Below are 23,441 nucleotides of genomic sequence, written 5' to 3'. Positions count from 1 at the left end.
TTATTGACATCACAACAAATTGGCCCATCTGAACAATACTTTGTTTATTTTCTTTCTACTATTTAAAAAATAAAAGAAACAGGCCGGCTGGGTCGGCCGAGCGGTTCTATGCGCTACAGTCTGGAACCGCGCCTCCACTACCGTCGCAGGTTCGAATCCTGCCTCGGGTATGGATGTGTGTGATGTCCTTAGGTTAGTTAGGTTCAAGTAGCTCTAAGTTTTAGGGGACTGATGACATCAGATGTTAAGTCCCATAGCGCTCAGAGCCATTTGAACCACTTTTAAGAGAAACAGGGCAACATAAATCAAATAAACTGCTTAACAATGCCCCTGAAAAAGAACCATGAGGAGAATACAACAAGGACCCGTTAACTGAGCCGATACCTTCACAACGAAATACAAGATTCAACGCATTGGCGAATAAGTCCAATATTCTGTGGGCTTCCACTGAGCTGTTTAGTCGCCAAATGGCACGCAAATTCTCTCGAAAACTTTCACAATTGTGTTCTCGGGAACGGTTTAGTACCTATGGATAAACAGAGGCACGTGCCCGCTTATGTTGACCCTCTTCCACTGAACGAAGTTTCTAGGAGACTTCTCCTCGTTTGCCGGCTCCCCCGTACACCAAGAAGGAATGCTCGTACATGAACTCTGAACCTAGCGAAGCGAGGTGTGTAGAGAATACACTACAAGGCGAGCGGTTTGTGTAACTAAAACCCTCGCCTGAATAGCGGAGGGCGGCGGTGGGCCAGTGGCGGGCAGCGGTGCGTGCGCCGGCGAGCGTGTCGTGTCGTGCGGCGTGGCGTGCAGTTCCGGCCCACTTGCCGGCTGCAGCCATTAATTCGGCGGGCCAGGGCGGCCACGGCCCTGGCCCGTAATCTCGCAGCCGCCGATAAAGCGCGCGCTGCCCGTTTTTTGCCCGGCGCGCCAGTGTCCGCGGTGGTGGTAGCCCTGTCTGCGGCAGGCAGGCTGCCAAGCGGCAGAGCGAGGAGTGACTCCTCTCCTCCCTGGTCGCCTGCGAGCAGTCCATCCCTCACTGGCTCCGTCCGTGCCTGTTAACACTCCCGCACTGGCGGTCTAGGCCGTGTGTGTGTGGGTGGCGCTGCCTCCAGCTTTCACTTCTCCTTCTCATCGGTTGTGTCCTTATCTCCCACTCGAACGGTTTATAAGCACAGTGGCACTGTAAGTGACACTTTATATCTTTATTCGAATGAAAATGGTATCGTAAGCTTTCACAAACCTTCTGAAAAGACTCAAATACCTATGATGTACACTACTGGCCATTAAAATTGCTACACTAAGAAGAAATGCAGAAGATAAGCGGTTATTCATTGGACAAATACATTATACTAGAACTGACATGTGATTACATTTTCACGCAATTTGGGTGCACAGATCCTGAGATATCAGTACCCAGAACAACCACCTCTGGCCGTAATAACGGCCTTCATACGCCTGCGCATTGCGTCAAACAGAGCTTGGATGGCGTGTAAAGTTTCAACACGATACTACAGTTCATCAAGAGTAGTGACTGGCGTATTATGACGAGCCAGTTGCTCGGCCATCATTGACCATACGTTTTCAATTGGTGAGAGATTTGTAGACTGTGCTTCCTAGGGCAGCAGTCGAACATTTTCTGTGTCCAGAAAGGCCCGTACAGGACCTGCAACATGTGGTCGTGCATTATCCTGCTGAAATGTAGGGTTTCGCAGGGATCGAATGAAGGGTAGAGTCACGGGTCGTAACACATCTGAAATGTAACGTCCACTTTTCAAAGTGCCGTCAATGCGAACAAGAGGTGACCGAGGCGTGTAACCAATGGCACCCCATACCATCACGCCGGGTGATACACCAGTATGGCGATGAGGAATACACGCTCCTAATGTGCGTTCACCGCGATGTCGCCAAACACCGATGCTACCATTATGATGGTGTAAACCGAACCCGGATTCATCCGAAAAATGACGTTTTGCAATTCGTGCACCCACGTTCGTCGTTGAGTACACCATCGCAAGCGCTCCTGTCTCTGACGCAGTGTCAAGGGTAACCGCAGCCATGGTCTTCGAGCTGATAGTCCATGCTGCTGGAAACGTCGTCGAACTGGTTCGTGCAGATGGTCGTTGTCTTGCAAATGTCCCCATCTGTTGACTCAGGGATCGAGACGTGGCTGCACGATACGTTACAGCCATGCGGATAAGATGCCTATCATCTCGACTGCTAGTGATTCGAGGCCGTTGGGATCCAGCACGGCGTTCCGTATTACCCTCCTGAACCCACTGATTCCATATTCTGCTAACAGTCATTGGATCTCGACCAACGCGAGCTACAATGCCGCGATACGATAAACCGCAATCGCGATAGGCCACAAACCGACCTTTATCAAAGTCGGATACGTGATGGTACGCATTTCTCCTCCTTGCACGAGGCATCACAACAACGTTTCACCAGGCAATGTCAGTCAAGTGCTGTTTGTGTATGACAAAACGGTTGGAAAGTTTCCTCAAGTCAGCACGTTGTAGGAATCGCCACCGGCGCCAACCTTGTGTAAATGTTCTGAAAAGCTAATCATTTGCATATCACAGCATCTTCTTCCTGTTGGTTAAATTTCGCGTCTGTGGTGTAGCAGTTTTAATGGTCAGTAGTGTATAAATGCAGACTGAAGGGAAGAAGTAAAATCTATACCAAGGCTGTGATTTTAACCTGGGTTTGCTTCTCACTAGGCTGATGTGCTAGCCACTACACGATCCAGATAAAGTGGCTTTGCACAACCGCACAGGGTGTCATAGCACGCCTTCCTCCACACTCAGAATTCCAATTCAAGCGTACCTAGTGGACTGAGGTATGAAAGGTGATATGGCTGGAGGAGCGGGGCATGCTAAGGTAGTCCATCCTGTTGAGCAAAGCTACTGTGCCAGTGTGGCGTAGTGGTTAGTGCATCTGCCTTGTGAGCAGGAGAGTTGGGTTCGACTCCTAGCCTTGGTAACAAATTTTCGTTCATCGCTTTAGTCTGCATACATACATCATTTATTTGCATTAGCAGTTGCCACTCTTGTCAGTGGACATCTAATATTCAAATGATGTTGTGTCTTCAGTCCAGAGACTGGTCTTTTGCAGCTCTCCATGCTGCTCTATCCTGTACATGATTCTTCATCTCCTAGTACCTACTACAACCTACATCGTTCTGAATCTTCTTAGTGTATTCATCTCTTGGTCTCCTTCTACGATTTTTGCCCTCCACGCTGCCCTCCAATACTAAACTGGTGATCCCTTGATGCCTCAGAACATGTCCTACCATTCCATCCCTTCTTCTAGTCAAGTTGTGCCACAAATTTATCTTCTCCCCAATTCAGCTCAGTATCTCCTCATTAGTTACGTGATCCAACCATCTAATCTTCAGCATTTTCTGTAGCACCACTTTTCAAAAGCTTCTATTCTCTTCTTGTCTAAACTACTTATCGTCCATGTTTCACTTTCATACATGGCTACACTCCACAAAAATACTTTCTGAAGAGATTTCTTGACACTTAAATCTATACTCGATGTTACCAAATTTCTCTTTCTCAGAAACGATTTCCTTGCGATTGCCAGTCTACATTTTAAATCCTCTCTACTTCGACATTCATCAGTTATTTCGCTCCCCAAATATCAAAACTCCTTTATTACTTTAAGTGTCTCATTACCTAATCCTAATCTAATTCCCTCAGCATCACTCGACTTAATTCGACTAGATTCCATTATCCTCGTTTTGCTTTTGTTGATGTTCATCTTGTATCCTCCTTTCAAGATACTTTAGAGTGCGTTCAGCTGCTCTTCCAGGTCGTTTGCTGTCTTTGACAGAATTACAATGTCTTCGGCAAACCTCAACGTTTTTATTTCTTCTCCATGCAATTTAATTCCTACTCAGAAATTTTCTTCTGTTTCCTTTACTTTTTGCTCAATATACAGACCGAATAACTTCGGTGATAAGCTACAACTCTTTCTCGCACCTTTCTCAACCACCGGTTCCCTTTCACGCCCCTCGACTCTTATAACAGCCAATATTCTGATATGAATGTTGAAAACCGTGCTTAATCATCTGGGAAACGTCATACCGTTGACTAAAACCTCTCTCAAAAGTCAATTACGGTAATCCAGATAAATATAAAAGTGACCTCGAACTTGTTTGATGTGCAGTTCTTGCAGTAGATAATAAGTGGTGACTATTCATGCAGTTATGTGTCCCACGTTTTACGTTCTAAATTTTATAGCTGTTTTCTTAGCTGCTACAAATTCATAACCACAAATTTTCATAACTATCTTCATGGGGCTAAGTGCAATTGTTGTTGTTGTTGTGGTCTTCAGTCCTGGGACTGGTTTGATGCAGCTCTCCATGCTACTCTATCCTGTGCAAGCTTCTTCATCTCCCAGTACCTACTGCAACCTACATCCTTCTGAATCTGCTTAGTGTATTCATCTCTTGGTCTCCCTCTACGATTTTTACCCTCCACGCTGCCCTCCAATACTAAATTGGTGTTCCCTTGATGCCTCAGAACATATTCTACCAACCGAACCCTTCTTCTAGTCAAGTTGTGCCACAAACTTCTCCCCAATCCTATTCAATACTTCCTCATTAGTTATGTGAACTACCCACCTAATCTTCTGCATTCTTCTGTAGCACTACATTTCAAAAACTTCTATTTTCTTCTTGTCCAAACTATTTATCGTCCATGTTTCACTTCCATACATGGCTACACTCCATACAAATACTTTCAGAAATGACTTTCTGACACTTAAATCTATACTCGATGTTAACAAATTTCTCTTCCTCAGAAACGCTTTCCTTGCCATTGCGAGTCTACATTTCATATCCTCTCTACTACGACCATCATCAGTTATTTTGCTCCACAAATAGCAAAACTCCTTTATTACTTTAAGTGTCTCGTTTCCTAATCTAATTCCCTCAGCATCACTCGACTTAATTCGACTAGCTTCCATTATCCTCGTTTTGCTTTTGTTGATGTTCATCTTATATCCTTCTTTCAAGACACCATCCATTCCGTTCAACTGCCCTTCGAAGTCCTTTGCTGTCTCTGACAAAATTACAATGTCATCGGCGAACCTCTAAGTTTTTATTTCTTCTCCATGCGTTTTAATACCAACCCCGAATTTTTCTTTTGTTTCCTTCACTGCTTGCTCAATATATAGACTGAATAACATCGGGGAGAGACTACAACCCTGTCTCGCTCCCTTTCCAACCACTCCTTCCCTTTCATGTCCCTCGTCTCTTATAACTGCCATCTGGTTTCTGTACAAATTGTAAACAGCCTTTCGCTCTCTGTATTTCACCCCTGCCACCTTCAGAATTTGAAAGAGAGTGTTCCAGTCAACATTGTCAACAGCTTTCTCTAAGTCTGCAAAAGCTAGAAACATAGGTTTGCCCTTCCTTAATCTAGCTTCTAAGATAAGTCGTAGGGTCAGTATTGCTTCACGTGTTCCAACATTTCTACGTGTACCAAACTGATCTTCCCCGAGGTCGGCTTCTACTAGTTTTTCCATTCGTCTGTAAAGAATTCGCGTTAGTATTTTGCAGCTGTGACTTATTAAACTGATAGATCGGTAATTTTTACATCTGTCAACAGCTGCTTTCTTTGGGATTGGATTTATTATATTCTTCTTGAAGTCTGAGGGTATTTCGCCTGTTTCATACATCTTGCTCACCAGATGGTAGAGTTTTGTCAGTACGGGCTCTCCCAAGACCGTCAGTAGTTCCAATGGAATGTTGTCTACTCCGGGGGCCTTGTTTCGACTCAGGTCTTCGAGCGCTCTGTCAAACTCTTCACGCAGAATCGTATCTCCCATTTCATCTTCATCTACCTCCTCGTCTATTTCCATAATATTATCCTCAAGAACATCACCCTTGTATAGACCCTCAATATACTCCTTCCACTTTTCTGCTTTCCCTTCTTTGCTTAGAACTGGGTTTCCATCTGAGCTCTTGATATTCATACAAGTGGTTCTCTTTTCTCCAAAGGCCTCTTTAATTTTCCTGTCGACAGTATCTATCTTACCCCTAGTGAGATAAGCCTGTACATCCTTACATTTGTCCTCTAGCCATCTCTGCTTAGCCATTTTGCACTTCCTGTCGATCTCATTTTTGAGACGTTTGTATTCCTTTTTGCCTGCTTCATTTACTGCATTTTTATATTTTCTCCCTCCATCAATTAAATTCAATATTTCTTATGTTACCTAAGGATTTCTACTAGCCCTCGTCTTTTTACCTACTTGATCGCCTGCTGCCTTCACTACTTCATCCCTCAGAGCTACACATTCTTTTTCTACTGTATTTCTTTCCCCCATTCCTGTCAATTGTTCCCTTAAGCTCTCCCTGAAACTCTGTACAACCTCTGGTTTAGTCAGTTTTTCCAGGTCCCATCTCATTAAATTCCCGCCTTTTTGCAGTTTCTTCAGTTTTAATCTACAGGTCATAACCAATAGATTGTGGTCAGAGTCCACATCTGGCCCTGGAATTGTCTTACAATTTAAAGCCTGGTTCCTAAATCTCTGTCTTACCATTATTTAATCTATCTGGTTCAAAAAATGGTTCAAATGGCTCTGAGCACTATGCGACTTAACTTCTGAGGTCATCAGTCGTCTATAACTTAGAACTAATTAAACCTAACTAATCTAAGGACATCACACACATCCATGCCCAAGGCAGGATTCGAACCTGCGACCGTAGCAGTCGCTCGGCTCCAGACTGTAGCGCCTAGAACCGCACGGCCACTCCAGCCGGCTGTATAATCTATCGGAAACCTGTAAGTATCTCCAGGCTTCTTCCATGTATACAGTCTTCATTTATGATTCTTGAACCATGTGTTAGCTATGATTAAGTTGTGATCTGTGCAAAATTGTACCAGGCGGCTGCCTCTTTCATTTCTTAGACCCAACCCATATTCACCTACTACGTTTCCTTCTCTGCATTTACCTACTACCGAATTCCAGTCACCCATGACTATTAAATTTCCGTCACCCTTCACTATCTGAATAATTTCTTTTATTTCATTATACATTTCTTCAATTTCTTCGTCATCTGCAGAGCTAGTTGGCATATAAACTTGTACTACTGTAGTAGGCGTGGGCTTCGTATCTATCCTGGCCACAATAATGCGTTCACAATGCTGTTTGTAGTAGCTTATCCGAATTCCTATTTTCCTATTCATTATTAAACCTACTCCGGCATTACCCCTATTTGACTTTGTGTTTATAACCCTGTAGTCATCTGACCAGAAGTCTTGTTCCTCATGCCACCGAACTTCACTAATTCCCACCATATCTAACTTTAACTTATCCATTTCCCTTTTTCATTTTTCTAACCTTCCTGCCCGATTAAGGGATATGACATTCCACGCTCCTATCCGTAGAACGTCAGTTTTCTTTCTCCTGATAACGACATCCTCTTGAGTAGTTCCCGCCCGGAGATCCGAATGGGGGACTATTTTACCTCCGGAATATTTTACCCAAGAGGACGCCATCATCATTTAATCATACAGTAAAGCTGCATGCCCTGGGGAAAAATTACGGCGGTAGTTTCCCCATGCTTTCAGCCGTTCGCAGTACCAGCACAGCAAGGCCGTTTTGGTTATTGTTACTAGGCCAGATCAGTCAGTCATCCAGACTGTTGCCCCTGCAACTACTGAAAAGGCTGCTGCCCCTCTTCAGGAACCACACGTTTGTCTGGCCTCTCAACAGATACCCCTCTGTTGTGGTTGCACCTACGGTACGGCTATCTGTATCGCTGAGGCACCCAAGCCTCCCCACCAACGGCAAGGTCCATGGTTCATGGGGGGAGGAAGTGAAATTATTCTCTGCTTTTTAGCCTTCTGTGTGTGTGAAATGTTTCAGTCGATTTTAAACATTTTCCATGAGATTGTAATGCAATTCTGACAAATTACAGGTTCCTTTCAGTGTCTTTATACTTAATCACATCTGAAACTGAACATGATGTATGTATGATGACTGAAACGACGCCCAAATTTTAACACGTCTCCTGCTCACTAGGCAGATGTGCTAATCACTACGCCACCGACGCACAGAGACTGCGCTGCTGCACGGACTACCCTAGCACGCTTCCTCCCTCAGTCCAATCTCTGGAACTGTTGAATCCTGCCTAGTCGTCAGCTGTGGGGTGTATAGGAAACCAGCTTTCTCAGATAGCTTGTATTCGGGTCTTTATTCTTGATGCTTCTCTTCGACTGGGCCGCGTCCTTTCCTTTTCTTTTGTGGCATTGTACTATTAAACAGCGTCACCTGTTCAGATTCGGTCTAACTGTCTCGGTGGACAATTGAGAGGAGACTCAAAGCAACGGCTGAATAACAGCCGAGCATAACACTTTCAAGGAATGGCGGTGGAACTTCAAATTCCGTGCCACCCTACGACGGTGGAAGTGCAGAGGAGGGGTGCATTAATGCACCAACTCTACGGTGAAGAGAAAAGGCGGCTGGACGAGAATAGGTCACTCCTAGTGACTGTACGAAACGGACAGAAAAACGTGGTCGTATTAGGCCTGTCGTCAGTCATAGCCCGAATCCGAGGCCTCCAGGACGGTGAGCGGAACGGGTTATCGGTGCCAGCGCCGATTGAGATGTTGTGGCGGAGTTTAGTGAAATAAACTGCCGTAGTTTTGGCGGCATTAAGGGCAATCTTACTGGAGCGACCCAATGTGACCGTTGCGTCCACTTGCCTTTGGAGGCGAGCAATGAGTTGATCAGGAGGCCGCGACCAATCGGGCGCGGCGCTTATATCTTCTTTCCATAAATGGCGCTGCTGTGGCGTTGTCGTCCTGGAGCGGGGTCGATCAGCGTGCAATTGGCTGACGTTCTTCACAGCCCCCCCCTCTCTCTCTCTCACTCTCCTTCTCTCTCTCTCTCTCGTTCCCCACTGGCGTGCTGGCGCTTGACTTTACGCCTTGACAGGAACCCTATAGATTCATTTCATTAAAGCCCCTATGGCTGGGTTTGATTTGATTTCATTATCATTCCGTTTTAAGGACATGTGCTCGTCTTTCATTTGTCAACATAAGCCCCTTTTAACTAAATAAGACGTGCTCCCACGAATATTTACTGATTTGTTACAAGATGGTGATTTTACATTTGGCAATTCGCGGAGAGCCAATATTTTTCTTGGTTTACGGCCAACTTTGAGCTTGACAACACGTTACGCGTCCTGCAATAAAAGACATAAAATGATGTACTTGAAAGTGGCATTAAAGACTGAAACCTGGGTTGTACTTAAATAAAGAATAAAACAGTCAAATTGCAGTGCGTTCCTTTCACAAATAAGAAAAATGTGTTAAGAAATGTAAAGTTAAGATGTTCATTCCAATGCTTCTCGTGTTCTTCATTCCCTTCCAGTACAGTGTACAGAACTTTCGTCTTACATGTTTTTTAAACCAAGTGTTAGTGATGGTTTAACTATGCCCTATGCAAATTTCTACTAGATGGCTTTCCCCATATTCCTTTCAACCACACCATGTTCTCCTGCTAATGTTCCTTCTCTTGCTTTTCCTACTTCCAAATGTCCAATACCAGTCACCAAGCAGAATTAAATATATCTTTGTCTTAATTATCTGCATAATCTCTTTTACCTCATCATGCATTCCTTCAATTTTTTCCTCTTGTGCGAAACTGGTTGGCATATAAATTTGTACTTCTGTAGTGGTTGTGTCTATGTTGGCTACTGTAATGCATTCATTATATGGCTCATAGCGATCAGCCCACGCTACTATTTTATTATTTGTAATTGAGTCCACTCCTGCTCTACCCCTATTTGATTTGTTTATTGATAAACCTTTGCAACCTGACCAGAAGTCCTATCCTTACTGCCGCCACACTTCATTGGTTCCATCTCTATCCAACGTCAACCTTTCTGTTTCCCTTTTTAAATATTCTAACCCAATTAAAGTATCTAACATTCAGTCCTCTGACCCATACGATGTCTGTTTTGTTTTCCATTTGCGCAATCTCGGGCTGGAGATGCGAATAGAGGACTATTTTACCTGCAGAATATTTTAACTAAGAGGATACAGCACCATTTAACAAGACACTAGACCTGTATGTCTTCAGACATGCTTTCTGCCGTACAGAGTACCTGTACAGCAAGATCACGTCGGCTAATGACACAGTGCCAGACCAGTCACCCATCTAGACTGCAACTACTGAAATAAATCCATAGGTTACTCTACCTGTAGATACCCATCCGTTCTGGTTGCACCTACACTACGCTGTCTGTATAACTGAGGCACGCAAGCCACCCAGTCATGGTTCCTGGGGAGCAAGTAACATCAGCAGTAAGTAAAACAGCTATTGAGGTAACTCCCATAGGTGAGTGCAGCTTATTTACATACAGCACAAGAAGAATCGCTCTAAGGAACACTAAAGAACATACAATGTTACTTTAGCTCCTTATTATTTGGTACTATAGCCCTTGAAGTGCCTTTGAAATTTCATTGAAATCTACGACCCTGTATCTCAGTTGTCTGCTTTCCTCTTCCATAATCGAATATCCGTGTTGATAGGGTCAGCTGACACATTATCCACCATCTTGTTTACGACTGGCTCTCCCTTGTGGTAGAATACGTCTTCCTTTCATTGTTCTTTTCGGCATCCTGTGATGGTCCATTATCTCCTTATAACTACCAGAGTATTTTCTGAGACTTAATTTACCTTACAGTTCCTTTGTATCTTTTGGTGATATTCATGGTTATATCTTACACTTAAGTCGTATGCCTCTCTCCAGGGACACAGTTTTTCGTCAGGATGTGTCTTACACATAGTTTTCTCTATTTATATCCTTTGCTCTCATTGTCAATTCTTGTGAACCATGCGTAGCACACGCTTATATAGGGAAATAGTAAACACTTAACTTTCTTATTATATCTCTATATTTGAAAAATAAGTTCTATTTGTTATTTATATCCTGGGTCTAATACATTAACTAATACATTAACTTAAAAGGAACACAGGCTACTGAAATAGCTAACAGTTACAGTTACAGTTTCGTGGTAAAGTGACGTTCTGCCCTTTGAGTTGGACATTATCTTACATTGTGACTCTTCAAGCTTTCCCTACACACTACTTTACATTGTTGTCTTACCTTCATTTGCAGTGATTCTAAATTTTGTTCTTATTCTCATTATTTCACATATTTCTATAAGGGTTTCACAACTGAAATATCTGCGTACCGACGTGTCTCATTACATTTCATTATTATTATTATACCTCTCTTGCCTATAATTTGGTCTCAGACTGTAGTGTGCCCTATTAAACAAGCATACAGCGCACTCATTATCATGTTTCACACCAGCTCTGACGATAAAGACCTTGGACATTTTTGACTTGGTGTCCTGCATTGTCAACTGAACTAATCTTCATAATTACTCACTATTATAAAGTTCTTTTAAGTCTTATTTTTTCAATTTTGTAGTGTTAACACTACCATGATATACACCGGACAGTAAAAGAAACTGGAACATCTGCCCAATGTCGTGTAGAGTCCCAGCGAGCACTCAGAAGTGCCGCAACACGACGTGGCATGGACTCGACTGATGTCTGAAGTAGTGCTGTAGGGAACTGACACCATGAACTCTGCAGGACTGTCCACAAATCCGTAAGAGTACGAGCAGGTGGAGATCTCTCCTGAACAGCACGTTGCAAGGCATCCCAGATATGCTCAATAATGTTCATGTCTTGGGAGTTTGGTGGCCAGCGGAGGTATTTAATCGCAGGAGAATGTTCCTGGTGCCACTCTGTAGCAATTCTGGATGTGTGTGGTGTCCCTTTGTCTGCTGGAATTTTCCCAGTCCCTCGGAATGCACAATGGACGTGAATGGTTGCAGGTGATCAAACAGGATGCTTACGTATGTGTCACTTGTCAGAATCGTATGTAGACGTATCAGGGGTCCCATATCACTCTAATTGCTCACGCCCCACGCCATTACAGAGCTTCCACCAGCTTGGACTCTCCCCTGCTGACATACAGGGTCCATAGACTCATGAGGTTGTCTCCATTCTCGTACGCGACCATCCGCTTGATACAATTTGAAATGAGACATGTCCGACCAGGTAACATGCGTCCAGTCCTCAACAATCCAATGTCGGTGTCGACGGGGTCCTCGTAAGACATAAAGCTTTGTGTCGTGCACTCACCAAGGGTACACGTGTGGGCCTTCGTCTCCTAAAGCCCATATCGATGATGTTTCGTTCAATGGTTCGCACGCTGACACTTGCTGATGGCCCAAGATTGAAATCTGCAGCAACTTGCGGAATGGTTGTACTTCTGTCACGTTGAAGGATTCTCTTCAGTCGTAGTTGGTCCCGTTCTGGAAGGATCTTTTTGGGCCGCAGCGATGTCGCAGATTTGATGTTTTACCGAATTCTGATATTCACACAACACTCGTAAAATGGTCGAACGGGAAAGTCCGCACTTCATCGCTACCTCGGAGATGCTGTGTCCAATCGCTCGTGCGCCGTCTATAACACCACATTGAAACTCTATTAAATCTTGATAAACTGCCATTGTATCTGCAGTAGCTTATCTGACAATTGTGCTTGACACTTATTGTCTTATATAGTCGTTGCTGAGGGCTGCGCCGTATTCTGCCTGTTTCTATATGTGTGTATTTGAATATGCATGCCTACATTAGTTTTTTTGGCGCTTCAGTGTAGTTTACAATCGGCAAACAGGAAGTTACGATCTCTGCAATATCCTTCAAACATTTTCGTTATTTGATTGATGAAACACAAGTGGTTCAGAGTGCCTTCGTTCCGTTGGTAATTTCCGAGGATATTTTTTGCGCATCATGACAGAACTTAATAAACTGTTTATGCAGCAATCCACAATTAGATACTGCGGTTTGCAGTTGGTGAGTGTGGACCATTACTGACCTACAGCCGGCCGGTGTGGCCGAGCGGTTCTAGGCGCTTCAGTTCGTAACCGCGCTGCTGCTACGGTAGCAGGTTCGAATCCTGCCTCGGGCATGGATGTGTGTGATGTCCTTACGTTGGTTAGCTTTAAGTAGTTCTAAGTTCTAGGGGACTAATGACCTCATATGTCACATAGTACTTAGATCCATTTGAACCATTTTTGAACTGACCGAGATAAATACGATGGCTGTATAAAGTGCAGTGTTAAATACTTGAGCAAGGAATGTTGGAGACTAGAAGAAATGTCTTCTTAGATAACTGGTCTGCATGACGCTCCCTCACTTAAACTGCTGTTCGCAGGATAAGTAACGCGTTGTACCTACACACTCTTATGAAGTGCAAAGAAGAGTCGGAATAAAGCCCGTGTGTCTGGAGCTTCATTTACAACGCGGGTCCTTCGGAGCAGAATATCCTAGTCAAGCGGAAAACTTCCGCCATAAACTGTTCCTGAAATTTGTTTAGATAGCAGGTTGCGTACTGGCGGCTGTAAGGCGCGGCAATAAACGTAAACTCGAGAAGTGGAAATGTAAATGACGGCCTGGACTACAGCACACCGTGCTCGCGTGCATGATTCGTTTATCTTGGTGACTGCTGAGGGATTGCGAAACCACACTGCGAACGGCTGGGCGTTTAGCTACCCTACTGACTTGACCTGCGTATTCCAAATAGGACGTACTGTAGCTTAGTGATAACATGAATGTGATGCAGCGGAAGTACGCTAGCGCGCCACGTAACTGTCGTTGTTTTAACTAGATATATAGACTGTATTCTCTTTGTTTGAAGCCACATATGGCAGGGTAAAGAATTTCTAAATGATTTGTTGTATTTAAGCCATTGTTGAGTACAAGATTCAGGTAATCTCAATTTTTCTGGTAACGCTTTGCTGGCAATTGTAGAGGGGTATGGCTTTTGGGTATTGTTTGACAGAATTATCGTCAGAAATAATGTGAGATATACAAGTTTTAGACTGATCTGTTATTTGCTACGTCCATGCTCTTTAGAACAAATTTCCTGTAAGTTGTTTAGTGAGGGTACTATAGAATCAACTGAGTGCTTGTCTATGTTTCAGCATAACTAGAAATGAGATGTCTTTCGGGGTTTGGAAGGCAAACATTTGATTACGATAGTAAGAGAATAAGGTACACAAATTTTGATGCGATTTCCCGCTCACGAGTGGCTACAACGCTCAAGAAGTCTTTCGACGCTAAAGAGAGTCACCGAGAGGGAACTTGAGGATGCTTTTGCTTGGTCACTGCTGGCATAGGAACAGATTTTTGCTCGAACGGTTTATGATCCGCAGCGATAGGTAGCATCTTCTTCCGTTGGAATTTCACTGGGTTTCAGTCCCAGCCACTACAGCATCAACTCGCACTTCTCCTACGACGTTCTGAGAGTTGTAGTAGACCCCCAGCCACAGCCCATGGCCATGTAACCTGTCTCAGTCGAATCCTCCCAGTTTAGTTCATAATCTTTTTAAATGTGTTGGACATATCAGAGATCACAATGAAAAGTGATAAGGTTTTATATAAAACAACGTTGGTCTCATTCAATGGTTTTTAGTCTTAAGTGGTGACCAGTTTCGAACGGATGTTTACCATATTTGGACCATGCTTCAGTGATGACGTGTGGAGACCGTGTCAAGGATAGGGAAGTGTGGATACCATCCACCAATGTTTTCCATTTTTTGCTACATGCACTCTTCACCAGACGTTATCATTCGAGCATCGCCGAAGATGATCCTCAGCCGGCCGAAGTGGCCGTGCGGTTAAAGGCGCTGCAGTCTGGAACCGCAAGACCGCTACGGTCGCAGGTTCGAATCCTGCCTCGGGCATGGATGTTTGTGATGTCCTTAGGTTAGTTAGGTTTAACTAGTTCTAAGTTCTAGCGGACTAATGACCTCAGCAGTTGAGTCCCATAGTGCTCAGAGCCATTTTTGAAGATGATCCTCATCGGGTCGGAACCGGTTGCCACTTACGAATAAAAGTGTTTTTATGCGATCAAGAATGTTCTGTATAAAATTTTATTACAGTTTTATTCGATTTATCTCTCCCTCTAGCTTCATTACAGTTCACTTTACTTGATGTCGACCTTTTGATCATGTTCTGCATCCCGCTGTCGCCCACTCACAAAAAAGCAGACACTCTTGACACTATGACACCTCGTCCTGTAAATAATATCCGCGTTTCCGTGCTGCAATGCATTTCATTTGTTACACACGCGTTTTATCTTTTAGTTTCAGGAATAGTTGTTCGAGTTTTTGTCTGGCACCTGCGTTTTTTTCTCATCTGGTCACATGGTGGATTCGCACTTTAACTTCACGTAGGAAACCTAAGCACATTTTCACGCTACGAACTTTTTTCTACACAATTTACCTTTCCTTTGCGCCAATTACTGTGGACCAATATTATTCAAATTCAAATGGCTCTGAGCACTATGGGACTTAACATCTGAGGTCATCAGTCCCCTAGACTTAGAACTACCGAAACCTAACTAACCTAAGGACATCACACACATCCATGCTCGAGGCAGGATTCGAACCTGCGACCGTAGCAGCAGCGCGGTTCCGGACTGAAGCGCCTAGAACGGCTCCGCTGCAGCGGACGGCCACTATTATTCATCTGGCACTAGTTGTTGATATTTTACCGAAAGCTATGATTTAAAATGTTAACTACCGTGTGTTTATTTCTCTCCGTGATTGTTTTGTTGAGACATAAAGTGAACCCACAGCAGTTACAACTTTAAATCCACTGTTGTTTGGGAACATGAAGTCTATGAATGGTGCAAATGGCCTTCCAGTCAATGAACGTTCTGGTGGACCAGTGGAACCAGTTCATCCCTTATAAAAACAGCACACACCATTATAGAGCCACCACTTGCTTGCACGGTGCCTTATTGACAACTTGGGTCCATGCCTTCGTGTGATCTGCGCCACACTCGATGCCTGCCATCAGCTCTTACCAATTGATATTGGGACTCAGGACTCATCTGACCCATTTTCCAGCGGTCTATCGTCCAACCGATATAGTAAAGAGCCGAGGAGAGGCGCGACAGTCAATACCGTACTGTTAGCAAAGGCACTCACGTCGGTCGACTGCTGCCGTAGCTCGTTAATCCCAAATTTTGCTGCACTGTCCTAACGGATACCGTCGTTGTACGTTTTACATTGATTTCTCGGGCTATGTCACGCAGTGTTACTTGTAGTTAACCCTTACAAATCGGTGCAAACGCCGCTGCTTTTGGTCGTTAAGTAAAGGCCGTCAGCCACTTCGTTGTCAGTGGTGAGAGGTAATGCCTGAAATTTAGTATCCTCGTCACACTCTTGACACTGTGAATCTTGGAATATTGAATTCTCTATTTCCGAAATGGAATGTCCCAAGCGTCTAGCTCCAGCTACCATTCCGCGTTAAAAGTCTGTTAATTCGCGTCATACGGCCATAATCACGTCAGACACCTTTTCACGTGAAATGACAGCTCCACGAATGCACTGCCCTTTTATATCTTGTGTACGCGTTGCTACTGCCGTCTGTATATGTGCATACAGCTACCACATGACTTTGGTCACCTCAGTGTAAGGAACGATTCTCCATCATAGTGTACCGATGGTTTTGTTCCTTGGCAACCAGCTGTACTATCATAGCGAGAAAACAAGTCTTCTTAATTACAAAGGAGCTACTGGAACGACTTAGGTGGTCTGAAAATAAAACCGAAGTTCTTACATATTATACTCGAACAACCTCCGAATTTTTTTGCCAGGCACCCCCTTCACCCTTGGTAATTGTAGTTCATGATAATATTATCATTTTTGTAGTATTGTATCTTCCCATAAAATACTGCAAATATTTCGTGAGTAAATTCAGAGGACTAGTGAAGGCTATACTGAAAATAATTACTGTATACTTGATACAGTAGTAATAACAGCCCTAATCATAAATCTGAACGTTTAAGTGCCGTTTGATTAAAATTGCAATGTCAGATACTTTTGTGAGACATTTAAGAAAACAGTTACGTTGTGGAGGACATTCAACTGAGCTTCCATGGACCCGCGGTACATATTGAAAACACCATGACAGCTGTAGGATACGTGAGTATTATTGCAGACTACCTGGATCCTTTCATGCGTTGTGTCTTCCACAACAGCGACGACGTTTTCCAGGACTGCAACGGTCTGTGTCGTAAGTTCAAATTTGTGAAGCACGGTCTGAGGCTCCGGATTGTGGACTCTCGTTGATGTTTTGGCACCAAATTTGCCTGATGTGAACTCGGGGGAACACGTCTGGGAAGCTATCGAGTACCAGCTCCGTGTCGACAATATGACTGCCCGTATATCAAGGGAATTCCGAGACCTGTACGAAGACTGCGGTGCTACATGCCTCCAGAAACCTTGTCGAATCCATGTCACGTAGAACAGATGAAGTACTGTGTCCGAAAGGAGGACCAATATACAAATAAGTAATTGGTCGTTTTGGCTTTCGTTCAGCTCTCCATGCTAGTCTGCCCTGTGCGATCCTCTTATCCTCTTCGTTTCCAAATAACTGCTGCAACCTACATCCTTCTTAATCTGTTTACTGTCTGCATCTCTCGGGCTCCGCTCACAATTTTTACCCCCCCCCCCCCCCCCCCACTTCCCTTTATTACTACACCATTCCTTGATGTTTCAGAGTGGGTCCTATTAACCGATCCCTTCTTTTCGTCAAATTTGGCCAAACATTTTTTTCTTCGCAATTCAGTTCAATACTTCCGCATTAATTATGCTACCTGCCCGTCTCATCTCCAAGTTTTTCTTCTCTTTCTCATCTTGCACGAATTGCCTATAGCGTACGTTTAATTCGTTCTGTCAAGGCTACAATCCATACAAATACCTTCAGAACAAGTGACGGGTTTTTTCCGTCAGTCTTCTGACCGATTATATGTGGCTCACCATGAATTTCTCTCTTATGGCAAACATTTATCTCAGAGTAACACTTGCATCATAAGTCCCGAATTATTTGTTGGATGTATCCAAATCTCTGGGGTGACCTACAGTTTTTGTCCTCTACACCTCCCTGCCGTACCATGGACATTATTCTCTGATGTCTTAACACCGTCTCTGCGGAGAACCTCCTAACTCTTCATTTTACGAGTGCACCTACAGTTTTCTACATTCCTAGACTGCACTACATCTCAAACGCTTCGATACGCTTATATTGCTGTTTTCCCACAGTCCGTGATTAACTACCACACAATGCTCTGCTCCAAACGTACATTCTCAGAAATATCTTCCTCACATTAAGGTTTATGTTTGATATCACCAGACTTCAATTGATCAGGAATGCCATTTTGCCTGTGTTTGTGTGTTTTATTATGTCGTTCTTGTTCCGTCCTTCGTAGGTTATCTTTCCTCCGAAATAGCAAAATCCCTTAACTTTGTCTACATAGTGTTAACAGATTTTTCTATTAAATTTCTAGCTATTCTCAATGCTGCTATTTCTCTTTTCATCTGTCGTTTTCCGATTTACTGTCAGTTCATATTCTGTACCCAGTAGACTGTTCGTTCCGTCCAACAGACCTTGTAGGTCTTCCCTGCAGATAGGGATGTCATAAGCGAATCTTATCATTGATATTCTCAGTTTTAATCCCGTTCTTGAACATTTCTTTTATTTCGATGTCTTCGATGTATAGTTTGAACAGTGGCGCCGAATGGCTACATCCCTCTCTTAAATCCTTCTTAGTCAAAGCATTCCGTTCTTGGTCTTCCAGTCATATTGTTCCCTGTTGATTCTTGTACATATTTTACCCGCCTTTACTATACCTTATATTTTTCTTATAATTTCAAACATCTCACAACATTTTAAATTGTCGTATGCTTTTCCTAGCACGACTAATTGTATGAGCGCATCTATTTTACTTCGGTCTTATCAAGCGCAACGTGAGAACTGCCCCTCTGGTTCCTTTACCTTCCCTAACACAGAACAAATAATTAAGGACAGTACTGTCAGACATAGTTTCAAGATATTATTATGTAAACACGAGAGATTATAAAACTTTGTAATCGATTTATGATAGCAGTAAATACTGGAGCCTTCAGTTTTACGTTCCCAGAAATTCTGTAGCTTGTAAAAGGAATTGATATATTTTTCCTCTGAAGCATCTACATTCACATCAGAGAACTCTAAGGCGAGAAATCTACGAGTACAGCGGCTGCATGGCTGAGCCTTCGTAGCACTTATCAGCTAGATTTTACTTGCAAAAGTTTTTGATTCTTGGGTGTGTCCTCATTCCATCTTCTTCCCGATAAAAGATTACTCGATTCCTGGAGATTTTCGATCCTGCGCATCACAAACACACCTCATTTATTTTATATAAAGGAACAGGCCGAATGTTGCACATTAATTGACATGAATATAGTACATAATATTTTAATATTATTTCATGTGTTTTCAAAATAACTAAGCATTAAGCTGTTTAAGGAAAGAAAATCTGAATACAATAATAATAATAGTAATAACAAAAAATTCTGCATACTGCCATTTGACAATCTGGCGTATAGATACTTTTTCATCAGATGTCCAGAAAGCACATGCTGTTGGTCTGTTACAATGTGCAGACTGGTATATCATAAATTTTGTAGCTTGTAATTCCGGACTGTACTACTGTAAAACACCACACAGCACTACGCTACACGAAAATATGATACACTGCCGTACATGTTATCGAAACCGAGCCGGATTTCCCATTTGTGTGGATGGTTGGTTCCCGACGCGTTCAGGTGCAACTCAGGATTCACGGGGGCTGTGCTAATGTGCCCCCAAAGTGTAGAGATTGGGAAGCCGTTGTTAGCGTCTCAGGAAATCCTTGCTGGTCCTTCCCGAGACTCATCTCGTCAATGCTTCCAGGAGATTGTTGTAGGCGGATGTTCTGCTGTTGTGCGTCTAATTATCATGATGTCTGGCCTCTTCTTGGATGCCTCTCAGCCATGTCGGCTTGCAGTTTATAAACATATTTTAGCTGAGTTCAGCTTATGTCACAGTTCCTCATTATGTTATACACGGTTACATAACCAAATGCGTTCTGCCCTGGTCTTTAATATCTTGTATAATGGCTCATTTCCAGACGATGTGATCCGCGTTGGCGACTGGTCCACATTCACAAGTATCCGTGGTGTCTTATTTTTAGTAAGTAACATGGATATGTACCATTTCCCAAAAGGAAGTGTACAGTTCCCTTGGTCCTAAGGAGGTACCTCATTCTCGTTTCTTCATTTTATGTTGGTAAGGAACTGATAGGCTCTTTCTTATTTCTTACACTACACAGCACTGTACTACTGTTGTACGTGGTATCAGAACCAAGCCGGATTTCCCATTTGTCTGGACGGTTAGCCCATGGCACGCTAAGGATTCACAGGGGCTGCGCTGCTGTGTTAAACAAGGTGTAGAGATTGGGAGATGGCTTTCAGGGTCTCAGGAAATCTTTCCCGGTCCTCTCCAAGGCTCATCCATTCATTGCTTCAGAAAATGGCTCTAAACACTATGGGACTTAACATCTGAGGTCATCAGTCCCCTAGAACATAGAACTACTTAAACCTAACTAACCTAAGGGCATCACACACATCCATGCCCGCGGCAGGATTCGAACCTGCGACCGTAGCGGTCGCGCGGTTCCAGGCTGAAGCGTCTAGAACCGCTCGGCCACACCGGCCGGCCCCTCATTGCTTTCAGGAGGTTGCTGTAGCTGGCTGCCGCCCGTTGTGGCCGAGCGGTTCTAGACGCTTCAGTCAGGAACCGCACGACTGCTACGGTCGCAAGTTGGATTGCTGCCTAACGCATGGATGTGTGTGATGTACTTAGGTGAGTTAGGTTTAAGTAGTTCTGAGTTCTAGGGGACTGATGACCTCAGATGTTAAGTCCCACAGTGCACAGAGCCATTTGAGCCATTTGTAGCTGGCTGTTTCGCCGTGGCGCGTCTCGTTACCAAGGTGTAGGTTCTCTTCTTGGTTGTGTTTCAGCCATGTAGCCGCGCAGTTCTTAAACTGGTATATTAGCAAACAGGGAGTTCATATCATGCCGCAGTTCCTCTTTCCTCAATATATTATAGATGGTTGCATTATCAAATACGTTCCTGTCCTGATGTGCAACATCTTCTCTAATGGCACATTCGATGACGATGTGATCCGGGGTGCCGATTGCTTCACATTCACAACTGACTGCGGTGCGCTGCCATATTTTTAGCAATTGGCTGGGATATGAACCATGTCCCGACAGGTAGCGTATTGTTCCCTCGGTCTATGGGAAGCATGCCATTCTTGTTGTTTCTTTATATTAGGAAAGAACTGGTAGGAAACTTCCTGGCAGATTATAACTGTGTGCCCGACCGAGACACGAACTCGGGACCTTTGCCTTTCGCGGGCAAGTTCTGCAAGGGTCGCAGGAGAGCTTCTGTAAAGTTTGGAATGTAGGAGACGAGATACTGGCAGAAGTAAAGCTGTGAGTACCGGGCGTGAGTCGTGCTTCGGTAGCTCAGATAGCCGGCCGCGGTGGTCTAGCGGTTCTAGGCGCTCAGTCCGGAACAGCGCGACTGCTACGGTCGCAGGTTCGAATCCTGCCTCGGGCATGGATGTGTGTGATGTCCTTAGGTTAGTTAGGTTGAAGTAGTTTTAAGTTCTAGTCTGCTTTCCGCAGCGCTGCAGCGAGGACGTCTTGTTTACGTCCCGTCCGCGCGGTCGCGAGTGCCCGTAGTTGTTTACTACTTCGTCGCCGCTAGTTTAGAGTCCATCACTACCGACACAACATGGCACATTCATACAGACAAACCACCATCAAGATCAGTTTTCAAACCGATCATGCACGACCGCGAGCTTTTGAAGTGGAACGTTTTCTACGTGACGACGTTAAAATTGACCCGCGAGACATAATTGGTATCCATCTCTCTATCACGAGCAGTGTTGTCTACGTCAAGCTAGTAAGTGACGAGGTGTGCAACAGAATCGTGCGCGCACATGCGAACGATCTTAAATTCAAACATTCTGATGGCCATATTGGGGCGGTCTCTATCGATCACGCGGGGCTTGGCCTCCGTACGATACGCGTCTTCGAACTCCCTTTCGAAGTACCACCGGACGTAGTCACCGCGGCTTTCCAGCCCTACGGCAGAGTGATCAGCCATATGGCCGAAAAATGGACCACCTTTACAACGTACCCCGTTCTTAACGGGGTACGACAGATTAAAATTGAACTGACCAAACATGTTCCGTCATATCTTGTCATCGGCGGATGTAGGGCGATCATTATGTATGACGGTCAGCCACGCACTTGTTCTGGTTGTGGCCAAGAAGGGCACGTCCGGTCGGATTGTCTCCGACGACGGCTTACTCAAATCCCGACAGGTGAATCTATGACTCCTCCTACGGTGACGACCCTTCCTCTCAATTACGCCGAAGTTACACGGGCAGCAACTCTTTCCGATGCTGACGACAGTAGTCCCATAGCCGCCCCCGATGGAGAGACTAAAATGGCTTCTGCAGTACAGGATCCGGCCTCTACAACGGCGCCCCCACCTGAAGATAATCACCGGTCGACCTTGCAAGAAGGCGTGGATGCCAGAATGGACATTGACCCACGGGTTGTGCCGACAGCGGCTTTTCTTCCAGACACCGGAGCAGCTGACGAAATCCACCCACATTCAGATACTGAAACACAAGAGACGGCGGCGTGCTCCATCGGACGAGTGTTTGCAGCGATCGTCTGACATGGACTATGGAAATTCCGACGACGGTACCGGCGGTACAGAGGCCGCTGTAACTTCAAACTCAACAGATCGCCGCGGTGACGGCTTCAGCCCCTCAGACCCCACAGCACAGCAGGATCACAAGCAGACACCCGCTGCCGATTCCCAGCCAGCAGAGCCGATGGAGTCAGCGCCGAGTGCCGCAGCAGCCACTAACAGCCACCAACAGCCGATGGTGTTTCACGGCGACTGGGCGGACGACTGTGAGGAACACTCCTTGCCCATCGTGTCGGACGACACGGGGGGAAATTTACCCCACCAGTGTTGATCCTTTCCCGCCGTCAGTTACAGTGACGAGACAGCCTTACCAGGGTATTGATGGCCAACACGGATGCTGTGGATAGACCTCAAACTTATCGCGTTGCAACTATAAACATTAACACTATACGGACGCGCGCTAAGTTATCCTTGCTTCAGGATATGTTGAACTCTGCTTCCATCGACATAGCCCTTCTCCAGGAAGTGTACGTCGACGACTTCCCAGGCATGTACGGTTACGATGCTTGCGTCTCTCCAGCTTCCCCAACAGGCAGCGGTGTCGCTGTACTTCTTCGGGAAGGGATAGTGGCGGACGATATCCTGTTTCTGCCTGGGGCAAGAGGAATGGCACTCACAGTACTGGGGGTCCGCCTTATCAATATCTACGCACCTTCCGGGACGGACAAACGCCGCGAACAATCACGATTCTTTGCGGAAGACGTCGCCCCGCTCTTCCAAGGCCG

This window comes from Schistocerca americana, chromosome 6 (assembly GCF_021461395.2).
Source record: "Schistocerca americana isolate TAMUIC-IGC-003095 chromosome 6, iqSchAmer2.1, whole genome shotgun sequence".
In the NCBI taxonomy this organism is placed as follows: domain Eukaryota; kingdom Metazoa; phylum Arthropoda; class Insecta; order Orthoptera; family Acrididae; genus Schistocerca; species Schistocerca americana.
The sequence above is the reverse complement of the archived record's forward strand: the minus strand, read 5'-3'. Positions refer to the sequence as shown.